The sequence below is a fragment of the Somniosus microcephalus genome, chromosome 1, assembly GCF_052327205.1.
Source record: "Somniosus microcephalus isolate GS21.2 chromosome 1, FLI_Smic_1.0, whole genome shotgun sequence".
NCBI lineage: Eukaryota > Metazoa > Chordata > Chondrichthyes > Squaliformes > Somniosidae > Somniosus > Somniosus microcephalus.
In genome coordinates this window covers 208421666-208441340 of record NC_140987.1, presented here as the reverse complement: position 1 = coordinate 208441340, position 19675 = coordinate 208421666, and the positions used below count along the sequence as shown (strand labels likewise).

General features: G+C 46.4%; 1 protein-coding gene across 1 annotated transcript in view; it reads left to right on the top strand.

Moving 5' to 3' along the window:
* The first annotated feature begins 15946 nt into the window (after positions 1–15946).
* The window catches only part of LOC147124561 (versican core protein-like), a 210971-nt gene continuing 207242 nt past the window's right edge, over positions 15947–19675 (top strand). Inside the window, exons 1-2 of the mRNA XM_085989372.1 lie at positions 15947–16468; positions 19244–19423. The gene's annotated coding sequence lies outside the window, so the exon portion shown is untranslated. The remainder of the gene's footprint in view (positions 16469–19243; positions 19424–19675) is intronic.

Sequence of the window (19675 nt, the reverse complement as noted above, 5' to 3'; positions counted from 1 at the left end):
CTTGAGAAGGTGGTGGTGAGCTGCCTTCTTGAACCGCTGCAGTCCGTGTGGTAATGGTACTCCCACAGTGCTGTTAGGTAGGGAGCTCCAGGATTTTGACCCAGCGACGATGAAGGATCGGCGATATACTTCTAAGTCAGGATGGTGTGTGACTTGGAGGGGAACTTGGAGGTGGTAGTGTTTCCATGCGCTTGCTGCCCTTGTCCTTCTAGGTGGAAGAGGTCGTGGGTTTGGGAGGTGCTGCCGAAGAAGCCTTGGCAAGTTGCTGCAGTGCATCTTGTAGATGGTACACACTGCAGCCACGGTACGCCAGTGGTGGAGGGAGTGAATGTTTAAGGTGGTAGATTGGGTGCCAATCAAGTGGGCTGCTTTGTCCTAGATGGTGTCGAGCTTCTTGAGTGTTGTTGGAGCTGTACTCATCCAGGCAAGTGGAGAGTATTCCATCACACTCCTTACTTGTGCCTTGTAGATGGTGGAAAGGCTTTGGGGAGTCAGGAGGTGAGGCACTCGCCGCAGAATAACTAGCCTCTGACCTGCTTTTGTTGCCACAGTATTTATGTGGCTGGTCCAGTTAAATTTCTGGTTAATGGTGACCCCCAGGATGTTGATAGTGGGGGATTCGGCAATGGTAATGCCATTGAATGTCAAGGGGAGGTGGTTAGACTCTCGCTTGTTGGAGATAGTCACTGCCTGGCACTTCTGTGGCGTGAATGTTACCTGCCACTTATCGGCCCAAGCCTGAACGTTGTCCAGGTCTTGTTGCATGCAGGCATGGACTGCTTCATTATCTGTGGAGTTGTGAATGGCGCTGAACACTGTGCAGTCATCAGCCAACATCCCCATTTCTAACCTTATGTTGGAGGGAAGTTCATTGATGAAACAGCTGAAGATGATTGGGCCTAGGACACTGCCCTGAGGAACTCCTGCAGAGATGTCCTGGGGCTGTGATGATTGACCTTCAACCACCACAACCATCTTCCTTTGTGCTAGGTATGACTCCACCCAGTGGAGCGTTTTCCCCCTGATTCCCATTGACTTCAATTTTACTAGGGCTCCTTGATGCCATACTCGGTCAAATACTGCCTTGCTGTCAAGGGCAGTCACTCTCACCTCACCTCTGGAATTCAGCTCATTTGTCCATGTTTGGACCAAGGCTGTAATGAGGTCGGGAGCTGAGTGGTCTTGGAGGAACCCAAATGGGCATCATTGAGCAGGTTATTGGTGAGTAAGTGCCGCTTGATAATACTGTCGATGACACCTTCCATCACAGGGCACAATTTCAAAGTTAGCAGATGATACAAAACTTGGAAATATAGTAAACAGTGAGGAGGATAGTATCAGTCTTCAGGAGGACATAATTGGACTGGTGAAATGGGCAGACACATGGTAGATGAAATTTAACGCAGAGAAGTGTGAAGTGATTCATTTTGGTGGAAAGAATGGGGAGGGGCAATATAAGAGCATAAGAAACAAGAGCAGGAGTAGGCCAATTGGCCCCTCGAGCCTGCTCTGCCATTCAATAAGATTATGGTTGATCCAATCTTGGCCTCAACCCCACTTTCCCGCTCTCTTCCCATACCCCTTGACTCCCTAGCAGTTCAAATGTCTGTCAATCTCCGCCTTGAATATATTCAATGGGCTGGATTTTCATTGAGGAGGCAGGTAGGAGGCCGGACTACAACTTTCGGGGTTGTAGTCTCGCCTCCATCGAGTTCTAGCCAACCCATGCGATTTTGACTTGATTGACCTTGTTGAGCCCACCCAGTGGGCTCAGCAGGCCAATTAAGGGCCACCCAGCAACAGGTGACATCACAGATTGACGTCAAGACCTTTTGACAGATGAAATATCAGCGTTTGACAGCTGTTTGAAGCTGTCAAACGCTGACAATCTGTACTCCAAGTTAATTCCTTCCTCTCAGGCTGATTTAGTGATCTCTCTGGAACAGAAAGCTGAATGCTGCAATTTTTGACAGATCGCGGCCATTCTGCTTTCTGTGCCGGTGAGATGATGGACTCCCGAGACCTGAAGGAAGGAAGGCTGTAAAGGTAAGTAAAACTTCTTTAAACACTTTAAACACACCAAACACACTTACCTCTGCACTCATGCACCCATCACTCACCTGAACACCGGACATCTCGACCCCTCCAAGCCCTTCAGCCCGATGGCCCGCCTCGCTAACTTGGCGTGGTTTGGAGCCATCGGGAATCCACACATTTCACCAATGAAAATAGGCATTAGGCTAAAAACTGCCTGTTAACTACCTGTTAACAGACAGTTAATTGGCACTAATCCCCTTCCCGCCTCGGGGAGGCGGGTCGGGTACCCGCCTCCTTTGAAACTGGCATGGAGGCGGGTTGGGGGCGGGATGGATTCATGCCTCCCAATTTCAGGATCTTAACCCCCCACATGCCTCCAATCCCGCCTCCATGGCCCAATGAACATCCTGCCCAATGACTCTGCCTCCACAGCTCTCTGGGGTAGAGAATTCCAAAGATTCACGACCCTCTGAGAGAAGAAATTCCTCCTCATCTCCGTCTTAAATGGGTGGCCCCTTATTCTGAAACTATGCTCCATAGTTCTAGATACCCTCACTAGGGGAAACATCCTCTCAGCATCCACCCTGCCAATCCCCCTCAGAATCTTATATGTTTCAATAAGATCACCTTTCATTCTTCTAAACTCCAATGAGTATAGGCCCAACCTGCTCAACCTTTCATCATACGTCAACCCCTTCATCCCAGGAATCAACCTAGTGAACCTTCTCTGCACTGCCTCCAATGCAAGTATATCCTTTATTAAATATGGAGACCAAAACTGTACGCAGTACTCCAGGTGTGGTCTCGCCTGCGCCCTGTAAAGTTGCATCAAAACTTCCCTACTTTTATACTCCATACCCCTTGCAATAAACGCCAACATTCCATTAGCCTTCCTAATTACTTGCTGTACCTGCATGCTAAGTTTTTGTGTTTAAAGTACTAGGACCCTCCGATCCCTTTGTACCGCAGCATTAAACTAAATGGTACAATTTTAAAGGGGATGCAGGAACAGAGAGACTTGGGGTGTACTTACACAAGTCATTGAAGGTGGCAGGGCAAGTTGAAAGGCTGTTAAAAAGGCATACAGGCTCCTTAGCATTAAAATAGAGGCATAGAATACAAAAGCAAGGAAGTTATGCTAAATCTTTATAAAACCCTGGTTAGGCCCCAGCTGGAGTATTGTGGCCAATTCTGGGCAACACACTTTAGGAATGACGTCAAGGCCTTAGAGCGGGTTCAGAGGAGATTTACTAGAATGGTACCAGGCATGAAAGACTTCAGTTATGTGGAGAGACTAGAGAAACAGGAGTTGTTCTTCTTAGAGCAGAGAAGGTTAAGAGGAGATTTGATGGAGGTGTTCAAAATCATGAAGTGTTTTGATAAAATAAATAATGAGAAACTTTTCCCAGTGGCAGAAGGGTCAGCAACCAAAGGACACAGATTTAAGGTAATTGGCAAAAGAACCAGAGGTGACATGAGAAAAAAAAATGCATTGAGTTGTAATGATCTGGAATGCATTGCCTGAAAGAGTGGTGGAAGCAGATACAATAATAACTTTCAGAAGGGAACTGGATAAATACTTGAAGGGAAAAATGTTGCAGTGCTATGGGGAAAGAGCAGAGGCGTAGGACTAATTGGATAGTTATTTCAAAGAGCCGCACAGACACGATGGCCCAAATGGCTTCCTTCTGAGTTGTACGATTCTATGAAACCAGATGCTGCAGACTACCAAACATCACACAGCGGGTTTGATATTAAATCAAATGAATGATTCTTACAGTGAATGGCTTTGTTGTTTATAAATAGAATTTGGCAAAGGACAAAACTATACTAAATGTTGTCGTTCAATTTAAGTCTGCACACTGAAGATTCATTACTGAAAGAGTGGAAAATATAAGTTACACTCTTGGAGTGAAGAGAATATCTGAGGTTAAAACAACAGTGCATTGTGAGACTAATCCACACCTTATCTGACTCAGTGATGCATTATATCATTACCTGCAAAGTGAGGTGGGGGATAATATTCCTTCACCAGGCTAAACTCTTTGTTTAGGAATCAAGTGGGAGGGAGATCAATCAGGCCGTGGTAAGATTCACTTTTCCAAACTAGAGTGGGAGCATAAATGGAAAGTCATCCCACTGAATGAAATGGCCCATCACATCAATGAGGTACATTTTTCTAGCTGGTGTTCGATCTGTAAATTGCAAGTGCTGCAGATATGAACAAACAATGATCTTAAAGATTAAAGAACATGTACTGTTCAATTTAAACAACTCTGAGACGTGTAATGGAGTCTGGTTGTTAGATTAGATGTGGAAATAACAACAGCTGCAAAACATTTTGGATATTGTATCAGCAATTGCCTTAGTCATCCTTTCATGAGTGTAAAAGACCCAAAATTCACAGAAGTAGCAAGTTATCATTGGAAGTCAAAATTCACAGTAGACAAAGACTAGCAAAATATGAGTAGGGCATCTAAATTTCCATGGATACAATTCCAGTTGGAATACAAAACTTATTTTATAACCATATAAAAATCACTACTATTACAGTAAATGTCTGTTCTGATCAGCACATTCTAAACACAATGAAATATCCCTGTAACTTTTGCAGTAGGGTGAGTCCATGTCTCACATTGACACCAAGTGTGAGAGGTTGCAGCACCTGTTTCATTATTTGAAATGGCTGCTCCTCAACTTCTGGCTCCAATTTAGTTCCACTCCTGATCTCCACTCAATGCAGAGTGAGGGTGGGCAAGTCTGTGGACCTCTTTGTGGATCTTCTCCTGGGCTTAGCCAAGGTGGCCATCCAAAGATTCAGGTTAGACATGGCCGGTGGGGGTGGTTGCTCTGACTGCCTGCCTCTCTTCCATGGTCTTCTCCGCGCCCTAGAGAAGGAGCACGTATTGTCGGTTGGTACGCTTGACGCCTTTGTGCCCAGTGGGCACTGCAAGGACTGGAGTGTTGGGTGGACACAGCCAATAATATTATCTAAGTTCTAAGTTTTCTTTGTTTTATGATTTAATTTTCTATTAGTTGTGCCCCTTTAAAAGGGGACACTTTTGTTTGTTTTTGTTTGATGACACTGGGGCAACCCAGTGTTTCCTTATTTATTAATTAAGAGAAAGCACACTGAAATATCTTACTTGTTTTGGACACGAGGAAATTCTTCACTTATGCTATCTAGATGTGGCTACTTTTCACTTTCAAAGGGGCAAACTGGAAGTAATTATGACTGAGGCTATCAGATCTTATCTAATTTTATTGTTTGATACCAGCTTTGTTAAGTGGGCAACTTGAAAGTCGCATTATAATAGGGAAAATAATGAATTACCATTGCTGGCTCAGAGATTCCTTCAATGCAGGTGAATGAAGTTCAGTAATGTATAAGCTGTAACATCTCGATTGATTTCAAGTGATTCCGCGTGTTCTCAGGTGTAGCCCATGGATTGGACCATTGGACGGTGATTGACTGAAATGAAAAGTTCGGTTTTGATCTCTAGAATAAACAATCAGATTGTCTGCTAGAGAAATCCATGTTCACTATTTCATGAAACATAAACAGTTAAGCAGCATGGAGGTAAGGATGCGGGCGATTGGCCTCAGCCTTCCTAGGCTGGGGAGCAGCAAACTCAGTCACGTTTCCCACTCTTGATCCCAATCCATTTACCACTCCGGGGAAGTACCAACATATGGACGCCGGGTATGAGGAGATGCTGTGATATCCTATCCCACAGTATGTCAATGTGTGGATGCCGGGTATGAGGGTTTGCTGTGATACCCTACCCCACAGTGTGTCAATGTGTGGATGCCGGGTGTGAGGGGGATGCTGTGACACCCTATCCCACAGTATGTCAATGTGTGGATGTCGGGTATGAGGGTTTGCTGTGATGCCCTACCCCACAGTGTGTCAATGTGTGGATGCCGGGTGTGAGGGGGATGCTGTGACACCCTATCCAACAGTGTGTCAATGTGTGGATACCAGGTGTGAGGGGGATGCTGTGACACCCTACCCCACAGTGTGCCAACATGTGGATGCCGGGTATGAGGGGGATGCTGTGATACCCTATCCCACAGTGTACCAACATGTGGATGCCGGGTATTAGGGGGATACTGTGATACCCTACCCCACAGTGTGCCAACATGTGGATGCCGGGTATGAGGGGGATGCTGTGATACCCTACCCCACAGTGTACCACCATCTGGATGCCGGGTGTGAGGGGATGCTGTGACACCCACAGTGTGTCAATGTGTGGATACCGGGTGTGAGGGGATGCTGTGATACCCTACCCCACAGTGTGTCAATGTGTGGATACCGGGTGTGAGGGGATGCTGTGACACCCTACCCCGCAGTATGTCAATGTGTGGATGCCGGGTGTGAGGGGATGCTGTGACACCCTACCCCACAGTGTGTCAATGTGTGGATACCGGGTGTGAGGAGATGCTGTGACACCCTACCCCACAGTGTGTCAATGTGTGGAAGCCGGGTGTGAGGAGATGCTGTGATACCCTACCCCACAGTGTGTCAATGTGTGGATACCGGGTGTGAGGGGATGCTGTGATACCCTACCCCACAGTGTGTCAATGTGTGGATGCCGGGTGTGAGGGGGATGCTTGTGACACCCTATCCCACAGTGTGCCAACATGTGGATGCCGGGTATGAAGGGGATGCTGTGATACCCTATCCCACAGTGTACCAACATGTGGATGCCGGGTATGAGGGGGATGCTGTGATACCCTACCCCACAGTGTGCCAACATGTGGATGCCGGGTATGAGGGGGATGCTGTGATACCCTACCCCACAGTGTACCAACATGTGGATGCCGATGTGAGTGGATGCTGTGACACCCACAGTGTGTCAATGTGTGGATGCCGGGTGTGAGGGGCTGCTGTGACACCCTACCCCACAGTGTGTCAATGTGTGGATACTGGGTGTGAGGGGATGCTGTGATACCCTACCCCACAGTGTGTCAATGTGTGGATGCCGGGTGTGAGGGGATGCTGTGACACCCTACCCCACAGTGTGTCAATGTGTGGATACCAGGTGTGAGGAGATGCTGTGATACCCTACCCCACAGTGTGTCAATCTCACCGACACTCTTTAATATTTACATTAATGGATTGGCAAAACTACTTGAACAATCTACAGCACCCGGCCTCACCCTATATGAATCCAAGGTTAAATTCCTCCTCTATGCCGACGACCTGGTTCTGCTGTCACCAACTAAGGAGGGTCTACAGCAGAACCTGGACCTGCTGGAGTCGTACTGCCAGACTTGGGCCCTGACAATAAATCCCCAAAAAACCAAAGTCCTTGTGTTCCAGCAAAGATCCAAACAACATGGACCCACAATAAATTTCACAGTAGGAACGACCAAAATTGAACAAACCACTCACTACACATACTTGGGCTTAAAAATCAGTTCTACGGGAAACTTCAAACTGGCTGTGAATGAACTGAAAGAGAAAGCAAGAAGGGCTTTCTATGCCATCAAAAAATCAATCCAAATAGAAATCCCAATTAGCATTTGGCTCAAAATTTTCAAATCAGTAATTGAACCAATTGCACTCTATGGCAGTGAGGTCTGGGGACCACTAACACAACAAGATTTTGCAAAATGGGACAAACACCCAATTGAGATCCTACATGCGGAATTCTGTAAAAGTATCCTCCGGACTCAAAGGAAAACAGTAAACAACGCATGCAGGGCGGAACTAGGCCAATACCCATTAATAATCACTATCCAAAAAAGAGCCACCAAATTTTGGAATCACCTACAAATGAGCAACCCCCAATGCTATCACTACGACGCCCTGAAATGCCAAGAGCTGACCATAAAGAAGAATACCCTCAGTCAACTAGTCCTGGGACTCAATAAAGTAACTAATAACAATACCAACAATAACCAGCCCCAGGACAGTGACAGGGTAACACAAAGAATTCGACCCAACACAATCGTCGCTAAGCAAAAGGAAAAATATCTGTCATATTGGGCAGAAACAACAAAAACCCAAAGCAAACTCAATTGCTACTTGGCCCTAAACAGACAATACAACATAGCTGATTACCTGACCATGGTAAAGGATAACAAACTGAGAAGAACCTTGACAAGGTACAGACTTAGCGAACATAGCCTAGCGATTGAAAAAGGCAGACACAGGCAGACCAGGCTGCCAAGAGAAGACAGGATATGCTCTCACTGCAGTCAGGGAGTAGTTGAGACAGAGATGCACTTCCTCACAGCCTGTGGAAAATATCAGGGCATCAGAGAGAATTTCTATCAAAAATTCTCACAAATATGCCCTGAATTCAGAAATCTGACTGACAACCAAAAACTCCCATTCCTACTGGGGGAGGAGAGAAGCTGTGTAACACTGGCGGCACACTATGTTACAGCTTGCCATGAACAGAGGGACAACCAGTAAACTAAGACAAGAATATATATAAACAAGGCGAAAATATATTTATAAACTCAGGGATATACCTGTTTATACACTGTATGAATGGAACCGCGTTTATGTGTTCAACCATAAATGTATTTTGATGCTTTGGCAACATAAGATGTACCTTATCATGCCAATAAAGCGATTTGTATTGTATTGTATTGGAAGGGAGAGAGAGAGAGAGAGAGAGAGAGGGGGGGGAAGGGAGAGAGAGAGGGAAGGGAGACAGAGAGAGAGAGACAGAGACAGAGACAGAGAGAGAGAGAGAGAGAGAGAGGGGGGAAGGGAGAGAGAGAGGGGAAGGGAGAGAGAGAGGGGAAGGGAGAGAGAGGGGGGAAGGGAGACAGAGAGAGAGAGAGAGGAGGGAGAGAGAGAGAGAGAGAGAGAGAGACAGAGAGAGAGAGAGACAGAGAGAGAGAGAGAGAGAGTGAGAGTGAGGGAAGGGACCACTAACTACACATACTTGGGCTTAAAAATCAGTTCTACGGGAAACTTCAAACTGGCTGTGAATGAACTGAAAGAGAAAGCAAGAAGGGCTTTCTATGCCATCAAAAAATCAATCCAAATAGAAATCCCAATTAGCATTTGGCTCAAAAGTTTCAAATCAGTAATTGAACCAATTGCGCTCTATGGCAGTGAGGTATGGGGACCGCTAACACAACAAGAATTTGCAAAATGGGACAAACACCCAATTGAGATCCTACATGCAGAATTCTGTAAAAGTATCCTCCGGACTCAAAGGAAAACAGTAAACAATGCATGCAGGGCGGAACTAGGCCAATATCCATTAATAATCACTATCCAAAAAAGAGCCACCAAATTTTGGAATCACCTACAAATGAGCAACCCCCAATGCTATCACTACGACGCCCTGAAATGCCAAGAGCTGACCATAAAGAAGAATACCCTCAGTCAACTAGTCCTGGGACTCAGTGAAGTAACTACTAACAATACTAACAATAACCAGCCCCAGGACAGTGACAGGGTAACACAAAGAATTCGACCCAACACAATCGTCGCTAAGCAAAAGGAAAAATATCTGACATATTGGGCAGAAACAACAAAAACCCAAAGCAAACTCAATTGCTACTTGGCCCTAAACAGACAATACAACATAGCTGATTACCTGACCATGGTAAAGGATAACAAATTGAGAAGAACCTTGACAAGGTACAGACTTAGCGAACATAGCCTAGCGATCGAAAAAGGCAGACACAGGCAGACCAGGCTGCCAAGAGAAGACAGGATATGCTCTCACTGCAGTCAGGGAGTAGTGGAGACAGAGATGCACTTCCTCACAGCCTGTGGAAAATATCAGGGCATCAGGGAGAATTTCTACCAAAAATTCTCACAAATATGCCCTGAATTCAGAAATCTGAATGACAACCAAAAACTCCCATTCCTACTGGGGGAGGAGAGAAGCTGTGTAACACTGGCGGCACACTATGTTACAGCTTGCCATGAACAGAGGGACAACCAGTAAACTAAGACAAGAGTATATATAAACAATGCGAATGTATATTTATACACTCAGGGATATACCTGTTTATACACTGTATGAATAGAACTGCGTTTATGTGTTCAACCATAAATGTATTTTGATGCTTTGGCAACATAAGATGTACCTTATCATGCCAATAAAGTGATTTGAATTTGAATTTGAATTTGAATTTGGATACCGGGTGTGAGGGGATGCTGTGACACCCTACCCCACAGTGTGTCAATGTGTGGATACCGGGTGTGAGGAGATGCTGTGACACCCTACCCCACAGTGTGTCAATGTGTGGATACCGGGTGTGAGGAGATGCTGTGATACCCTACCCCACAGTGTGTCAATGTTTGGATACCAGGTGTGAGGGGATGCTGTGACACCCTACCCCACAGTGTGTCAATGTGTGGATACCGGGTGTGAGGGGATGCTGTGATACCCTACCCCACAGTATGTCAATGTGTGGATACCGGGTGTGAGGAGATGCTGTGATACCCTACCCCACAGTGTGTCAATGTGTGGATGCCGGGTGTGAGGGGATGCTGTGACACCCTACCTCACAGTGTACCAATGTGTGGATACCGGGTGTGAGGGGATGCTGTGATACCCTACCCCACAGTGTGTCAATGTGTGGATGCTGGGTGTGAGGAGATGCTGTGACACCCTACCCCACAGTGTGTCAATGTGTGGATACCGGGTGTGAGGGGATGCTGTGATACCCTACCCCACAGTGTGTCAATGTGTGGATACCGGGTGTGAGGGGATGCTGTGATACCCTACCCCACAGTGTGTCAATGTGTGGATGCCGGGTGTGAGGAGATGCTGTGATACCCTACCCAACAGTGTGTCAATGTGTGGATGCCGGGTGTGAGGGGATGCTGTGATACCCTACCCCGCAGTGTGTCAATATGTGGATGCCGGGTGTGAGGAGATGCTGTGATACCCTACCCCACAGTGTGTCAATGTGTGGATGCCGGGTGTGAGGAGATGCTGTGATACCCTACCCCACAGTGTGTCAATGTGTGGATACCGGGTGTGAGGGGATGCTGTGATACCCTACCCCACAGTGTGTCAATGTGTGGATGCCGGGTGTGAGGGGATGCTGTGATACCCTACCCCACAGTGTGTCAATGTGTGGATGCCGGGTGTGAGGAGATGCTGTGATACCCTACCCCACATTGTGTCAATGTGTGGATGTCGGGTGTGAGGGGATGCTGTGACACCCTCCCCCACAGTGTACCAATGTGTGGATGCCGGGTGTGAGGGGATGCTGTGATACCCTACCCCACAGTGTGTCAATGTGTGGATACCAGGTGTGAGGGGATGCTGTGATACCCTACCCCACAGTGTGTCAATGTGTGGATACCGGGTGTGAGGAGATGCTGTGATACCCTACCCCACAGTGTGTCAATGTGTGGATGCCGGGTGTGAGGAGATGCTGTGATACCCTACCCCACAGTGTGTCAATGCGTGGATACCAGGTGTGAGGGGATGCTGTGATACCCTACCCCGCAGTGTGTCAATGTGTGGATGCCGGGTGTGAGGGGATGCTGTGATACCCTACCCCACAGCGTGTCAATGTGTGGATGCCGGGTGTGAGGAGATGCTGTGATACCCTACCCCACAGTGTGTCAATGTGTGGATGCCGGGTGTGAGGAGATGCTGTGATACCCTACCCCACAGTGTGCCAATGTGTGGATGCCGGGTGTGAGGGGGATGCTGTGATACCCTACCCCACAGTGTGTCAATGTGTGGATGCCGGGTGTGAGGGGATGCTGTGATACCCTACCCCACAGTGTGTCAATGTGTGGATGCCGGGTGTGAGGAGATGCTGTGACACCCTACCCCACAGTGTGTCAATGTGTGGATACCAGGTGTGAGGGGATGCTGTGATACCCTACCCCACAGTGTACCAATGTGTGGATCCCGTGTGTGAGGGGATGCTGTGATACCCTACCCCGCAGTGTACCAATGTGTGGATCCCGTGTGTGAGGGGATGCTGTGATACCCTACCCCACAGTGTGCCAATGTGTGGATGCCGGGTGTGAGGGGGATGCTGTGATACCCTACCCCACAGTGTGTCAATGTGTGGATGCCGGGTGTGAGGAGATGCTGTGACACCCTACCCCACAGTGTGTCAATGTGTGGATGCCGGGTGTGAGGAGATGCTGTGACACCCTACCCCACAGTGTGTCAATGTGTGGATGCCGGGTGTGAGGGGATGCTGTGACACCCTACCCCACAGTGTGTCAATGTGTGGATACCGGGTGTGAGGGGATGCTGTGATACCCTACCCCACAGCGTGTCAATGTGTGGATGCCGGGTGTGAGGAGATGCTGTGACACCCTACCCCACAGCGTGTCAATGTGTGGATACCAGGTGTGAGGGGATGCTGTGGTACCCTACCCCACAGCGTGTCAATGTGTGGATGCCGGGTGTGAGGAGATGCTGTGATACCCTACCCCACAGTGCCCCATCCCCCCCATTCAGTTTCTAGGCTCGCACATGAAAGACAGCATGATATCCAAGGGTTCCCAGCAAGCAGAAGAGAGTCAATTATAATGAAAACATACTGTTATCAGTATTGGAAATGGGTTTTGATGCTTTTATTTTCACCTTGTTTTTTTTTATGCCTCTACATTGCTCTCGTTTTCCCTTATTCCCTCCCTCGCTTCCCCCTCTGTCTCATAGCTTGGCTCTGTATCTCTCTTTCTTCTTCCCTTTAATGCAGTTCACGCCTCCCCGTCTCCCATGTCCGGCAATCCCAACCGCACGTCCTCACTTTCATTCGGTCAGACTGGATCCATACAGTTAGTGTGGCAGATCGATGACAGCTCGATTAGAATGAGCTGTGGACCAGTGGTGGAGCTGCCGGGGAGGCCACCCAGCCAGAGAGTAATGAGGGACAGAGGGGCAGTGACCGCTGCCAGTCCCCGAGCCCAGCAGATGAGTAAACTCCAGGAAACACACGCATCATCGGTACTTTTTAACAAACACGCACTCAAAGCGGGTTACACATAAACCTTTTACTGACAAATATGAGGTAACCGTGGACAGTGGACCAGCAAAAACACTCTTCCCTCCCCCCTGATCTGCCTTAAGACCAGCTCTTCTCCCCCCTCCCCCCTTAAAGCCACGTTGTCTTTTGTCTCAAAACTTGGAGAAAATTAAGATTTAAAAAAACTCTCCAGGAAGTGGACCGTGCAATCTTGAGACTGCAGGAAGTTTGATGAAATGAGTCCATCAATTCACAGGAGTAGAAAGCTTTGTACAGTTGAGACAACCCACTTAAAAATCTAGCCCAATAACCGGTAACAGGAGTGGCAGAGATCGGCCAGGTGTCTTTATTCAAAGATCCATTGCGCCGACTATGAAGCGGCGCCAAGAACCCGGTGGAAGCCTCGTATCCGTTTCCAGCTGGTTCGCAAAAGCTATTGAGAATTGAGAAACTCATAAACAGACATTTTAAAATATAAATGCAACTTAAGCTAACAGGACACTGGTGTTTGACATGGTTAGAACCAGCACTGATGCTAAATTAGCGGCTCTCGGCTTTTCTGTTCAGCACTGTATTACATGTACGGAACAAGCCAAGTCTTTTACCCGCTAACCCGGCTCTGGGGAGAAATTTGGGATCTAATCCAGTGGAACGAACGTCTCCCCAACAGCTCTCTAAATTACCTACTCGGTCTTAAAACTGTACCCGCTCCCTTACCTCTTCCCAATCTTTTAATGTTTTGGATTGTGAGGAAGTGGAATCGTTAGAAAATGAGCTGAGAGGCAACACCGCATTTCTCACAAGAGTACTTTTGCTGCCGTGGAGACGATTTAAAAAATCCTTTATAGGAACTTAATTTGGGACAGAACGTGCGTGCGGATTGGGCATTGGTCTGAGCGCAGCTTGCTCTGGTCAGTAGCAGTGGAAAGACGCCGTGTTTGACCAGGGCTCTGACTTCGGTCCGCGCCGTATTCACGGTGCATTTCATACTGACTGATGTGACAGTGAGCAATGTCCAGGTCTTGGTGTGGTGATGTGTGGTTGCTGGGTTTTCTGAGGTTAATTATTTTACAGCAGAGAAGACGGTTTCAATAAATGATTACGGAGGAACAGGGTCGATCTTGTTCGAGCTGGAACTTTTCTCTCGCTTGTATTGGAGAATGAATGAACCTTTCAATGACAAAAGCTCTTGCTTCGAGGGGGAGTGACGCTGTCCAGAGAGGAGGGACCGTTCAACACGCCCTCTCCCACCCCCAGCACAGATCGCATATGCCCCTGCAAAAATGCCCAGATGAGATTCTTCTCAAATCACTTCTGTCCTAAAATGAAGTTTGCGAAAACCCAGCCGCTCACTCGTCGAGATGGCAGAGCTCAAAACATTTACACAAAGAAACTTGGGAGCGGAGGCACGGCTGTGCTGATCCGAGCAGTGTATAGTTAGACCATCCTCTAGCGAGAGCGCTCTCATTATTCACCCTAACCCAAGATCGCCCCAATTCACCCTAACCCGAGTCCATTCCCAAACCTATTAAAACGGCTGTCCTCGAAGCATCCGCGATGCCAATATGCTTTCGATCACAATACAGTGCTACATTACAAGGGAAGATACAACTTTAATCCGCCATCTGATATTAAGGGTGATGTACGGCTAGTCCAATTTACATTTCCTAAATGGTTAACGTTGGATTGGCGCACTAGAACCCGGTAGGTCCGGTAACTGGTGTGTGTTACCAGCTGGCTCTCAGGCGGAACCGCAGTTTGCAATCCAAAGTGATGATAACGTCTCAATGAAATCCTTTGTGTTCACACTGAAGTCCGTGTTAATATTACTACAATGGTGCTTCTTTAGTCTCGCTGTTTAGGAATAACCTTCTACAATTTGTTGGAAAATATAATGCTCATTCCAAAATCTCGGCTTTTACATCTTTTCTCTGGAGTACATCAGCGCTGAGTGCAGCCCGAGTGGAGAGGTGCACACTGCAACCGCCTTGCTGTGCTCCTAAGTGGTGTATGCACGATTGGGAAGGGTACGCTTCATTTTAACCTGGGAAATTACACATTATTGTGTTTTGGTGGTTTAATGAGCTCAAACGAACTTTAACGTTGTTTATGGGGACATAAATAATATTTGTGAGGTTTGGTTTGTATCAAACATTTCTCACTAGATAACGAGTCGGGCGGCAGCGGGAACCGGTTCCAAAAGGAAGCGATCTGGAACCTACTGGCCGTATGCATACCAGCTCTTCTCAGTCCAAAACAGATCTTATGCTGAATGGTTTAGTTCTTGCAGTATAAATCAGCTCCGCCAGTTGCTCCCCATTGTTGACACTTGGTTGGTGTATATAATAAAAGTGAAATGTTATATTTAAAGCCACATGCTCCTTTTTGAAATTACCCTCAACCCTTTCGCAGTTTAGCAAACAGACTGCCCAATTTGGAAGATCATGCCTTTCAGAAACACTAACGAAAATCCAATTTTAAGAAACCCTTTTAAGCGGTGGCCAATTATGCCTGTTCATATCAGGTGCTGTCTATTGTCGTTTTACTTCATCGATTCACCGTCTCATTATCTGGCGGCAGTTTCAATACCACTTTGCACAGTTAACCCTTTATTACCAAGATGATACGCAGTTCAGACACGAAATCTCAATTTGCTATGTTTAACAAACAGTTTGACAATAACTCGGCAACAGCCGGTTCCCACCCTCTCAATACCTGCTGGGTAACACCGGCTCCTTTGAACGAAATGAAAATCGAAGGAGGGGGCGGTGAGAGACTGACCCCTAAATGTTCATTAACTTACAGAAGATGTTCAGTGAAGCTATACACTCAGAAATAGGAACCGCTTCCTGTGCTACCTGGACTTCTCCGGCTATTTGCAGGCAGTCAGCCCTATCACGTCTCACCATTGACTATAAATGGTGCTGTTCTTTTTTTTTTCAATCATTTAAACACATCTTTGAGGAAATGATAAGCCAGATGCATTTCATCAGAGATCCGATATATCAAAGAGATCTCTTCATGGGAAGACGTGGCTTGGTGGTTTAAAAAAAAACCCAGCAGACTTTATCTAGTAGACAATGTCCTTTTAAGGGTTAAAGGTGGTCGTGGGAGTCTTTTCATCAATTGGCTCTTTGTAATTCATCAGAGATTCAAATGTCCCTTTTTTTCCCGGCAATCCAGCCCCAAAGACGTGGGGGCCCCTCCTCTGCAGTGCTGACGGAATAATGATAGGTGTCAGATCCCGCATTTGAACTTGCAGCAATTTAGATTTTTGCTTCTTTCCCCCCTCCGGCTGAGAGCAGGCACTGTTGCCCAAGATTAAACACTCTGCACCGGGTCGTGTCTTTAAAGAGCGATCGGGGAAGTAGAGTCCGGGCTCGGATCGATACGGTTAGCATTTTTCAACGAGCGGTTTCAGCAAGACCTACTGCAATATTGGCTCTGGGACTCTAAATCACGTTTTTAAGGACTTCCTTGTGTATTCGACCTCTGCGAGGTAAAGTCGATTTTTAAAAAAAATAACCGTATTGTAATACCATTTTAATACTGTGATCTGTGCACGGGCGATTAATGGGTGAAATTGATGTCAAAGTTGAAATGGGCTTGACAAAGATTGCAAGTGTTAGAGATAACGCTTAAAAGGGGGAAGTAAGTATTAGAGATAATGATTAAAAGGGGAAGTGAGCAGAAGAGATGTGAGGAACTGAAGGAATATAAAGAGAATAACGCAGGAGGCTGACAGGAAATGGACCGATAAACGAGAGACCGCTCAAAAACATGTTCGAAGACTGAGAAGTAATGCAAAACCTGAAAGGAAAAGTGAGCAGACAGGAGTGTGCGTTGTGTGTGAATGCGATTGTGTGTGACTGTGGATGAGTGTGAGGGCGTGTGTGAGTGCATACATGTCATCCTCGGTTCCGAGGGACTGCCTAAGATGTGGGGTGTGAGTAACTCGCGTGTTTCAGAACATTGTGTGTGAATGTGCATGTGATGTATGCGGTGTGAATATGTACATGTGGTGTGCGACTGTATATGTATGTGGTGTGTGTGAATGAGTACGTGTGTATGCATGTATGTGATGCGTGTGTGAGAATAAGTGTGCATGTGTGTGTGTGTGGTTGAGGTTGTGGCGGGTGGGAATGTGGGGCATTGACGAAAGTATATGAAAATAAAAGGGCAGAGAAAGACAAACGGGGAAAAGACTGGCGATTGTATTGTTTAATGTTTCAATCCAAGTCCATTTCTTGTGCGGTCTGATGTATGGAAAGGCGAGGACAGTTCTTAGATAGCGTTGGCTCTGTTCAGAGTCACTTGGGGAGGTAGAATGCAAATGGAAATGTGATGGATGCAGGGAGCGCCGAGTCCGGTAGAGAGTCTCTCTTTAGCAGAAGCTTTCAGAGAGGGTCACTGGAGCAAACGGACCCTTGCAGCAACCAGCAAATTCTTTTGATCATAGGACAAAAAAAGTCCCTTTCATTACTCCTGCATTGTTTAACTTTGGCAAAACAAACCTCAGAAACACAGCCATGGGAAGAATAAAACATTTCGTATTAAATACGTTTCAGTCATCTGTCCACTTGGTAAATGGTTATCTATTGGTGCACACATGCGGTTCCTGGTGGCAACGGAAATTATAACTGAATAAATTATGCGAAAGTAAAACCCGTTTCAAATAAATCCATTTTGTTCAAATTCGGGCACGGTTCAGTGAACAAAAGGCTGTTGGGCGGATTTATTTGATCCCCCCCTTAAATTTGAATCCAATATAGCCTTACTAGAGCTCATTAAATGTGCGATTACAGCAGGATACTGGGCACGGTTTCAAGTTGTACAATAAAACATTATTTAGCATTATCTCGCGAAACTTTTCCAGACAGAACCTACGCATAATTAGCAGGACCCAGGGTTTAAAAAGGAAACGTGACTCAGTTGGAAGAGTTACCATCCAATTGAAAATTTATCATCCCTGAATGTCAGGGTTTGGGTTTGGAAATTATGTATTCTGACACAGTTCGGAAAAAAAGTATCATTACTCCCAAAATTTGCATTGATCTCCAGATGTTCCTGTCTAGGGTGTCGGTGTTCCTGCGAGAGCTAAGACCCTGTGTGTGTAACATCTGAGGAATGTAGTAAAAATCTGAACCGTGTCCAGCTTAAACTCTCTCTCATTCTGTGTAACATTGTCTTTCTGACACCTAGACAACACTGGGGGTGAATGATCAGCGAAAGCGGGTAAAATTCCCATTAGAATGCAAATCAACATTAAAAGAGCACAGAACGGCGTCTCATAGACAGCAATGGACAGGACTTTTAATAAGAAACCTCAGCATCTGAGAGGCTCATTAAAACGAAAACTAATTTCTTTGTGCAACTTCGTTACTAGAAGTCTCCCAAGATTCTTTCAGCAAGGTTTCCGTCGCTGCCATTCATTGGGTTGGTGCTGGGCTGACACGAGCGCGGTAGTGTGTATGACAGACTGATTGCCTTTTAATCACTCGCTTCAGACTGTCTCGGAATCGCTGAGGGGCGAGTTATGGTGGCGTGGGGCGCCCCCTCATGGCCAATCCGCAGCAACCATTGCTGCACTCGGGACTCGCACTGTCTGTAAATTAAAATATAGGCATAGCTTAAACATCAAAAATCTCATTTATTCTTTTTCTCCCTTTTTTATAGATTGCACATCTGTTAAAATAAAAAAAAATAGTAATCCAGTCGCAAAGGACCAGATTTTCTCAGCACTTCGACATGACTGGATAATTTCGTTTTCTTTTTATTTAAAGGTTTTTTTTAACGAAATATTTTATTCTTAATGCTCAAAGGTGACACGAAATGTTAGAAAAGTGCGAGTGTTGGGAGTAGCGCGATAAAAAGCCAGTCCTCGCAGAGGCCAGTGAGCCCATTGCTGCTGGCAGCAGAGACTCTCCGCCGCCCTGTTATATGGGGGTTTGGGAGGCGAGGGGGGGGAAGGGGAATGAATCAAATGCAATTGACCGTCTATTACACAGTCTTTGATCTAAAGGAGCCGCGCGAAGGGAAATATGCCGGAGCCTTGTGTTTGATCTGGACTTTCCACGTATCGCTTTCTTAAATAAAAAAAAAATCTTATCAATGTTCAAAGTGATACCCGCGCCAAAAATCATTGACCAACAATATCTGCCCCCACCCCCGTGCTTTTTCTTCCAAAAAGGAAGAACAACGCCTCTCTCGGGTGACAAAGCGATACATCACGGTGTCGAATCGATAACGTTTCAATCAATTGTGTCTGTTTCAGTCCTCTTTCCTAATCCGGTTGGCAACGCCAAACATTTGAAGAAACTGGTGCTGCAACCAGAGGATCACCCTGCAAGAAAGAGAGCGCCGGTTCGGGGACAGGCGTGTAATCGCCTTGTCGGCGGTGTCTGAGGAAGAAAGAAGTTAGAAATCCCAACATTGGTTTCGGATCTGGTTTCAGGTAAGTGATTACAGATTTAAACATAACAAAACCCAGCTGTTAACCCGGCAAAACCTGTAACTATTCAATGCAAAATTCTACGTGGGGGCAACCTTTGCAATTGTACATTAACATTTTCAGTGGGAGCGTTGTGTTATAGTTAGGATTATGTATACTGGAGTGTGCTACAAGCTAGTAAACGCACTCGTGGATTCAGATGTTGCCATAAACCACGAGTAATGGCTTAAAGCAAACTCCACTGGTGTTTTCCTA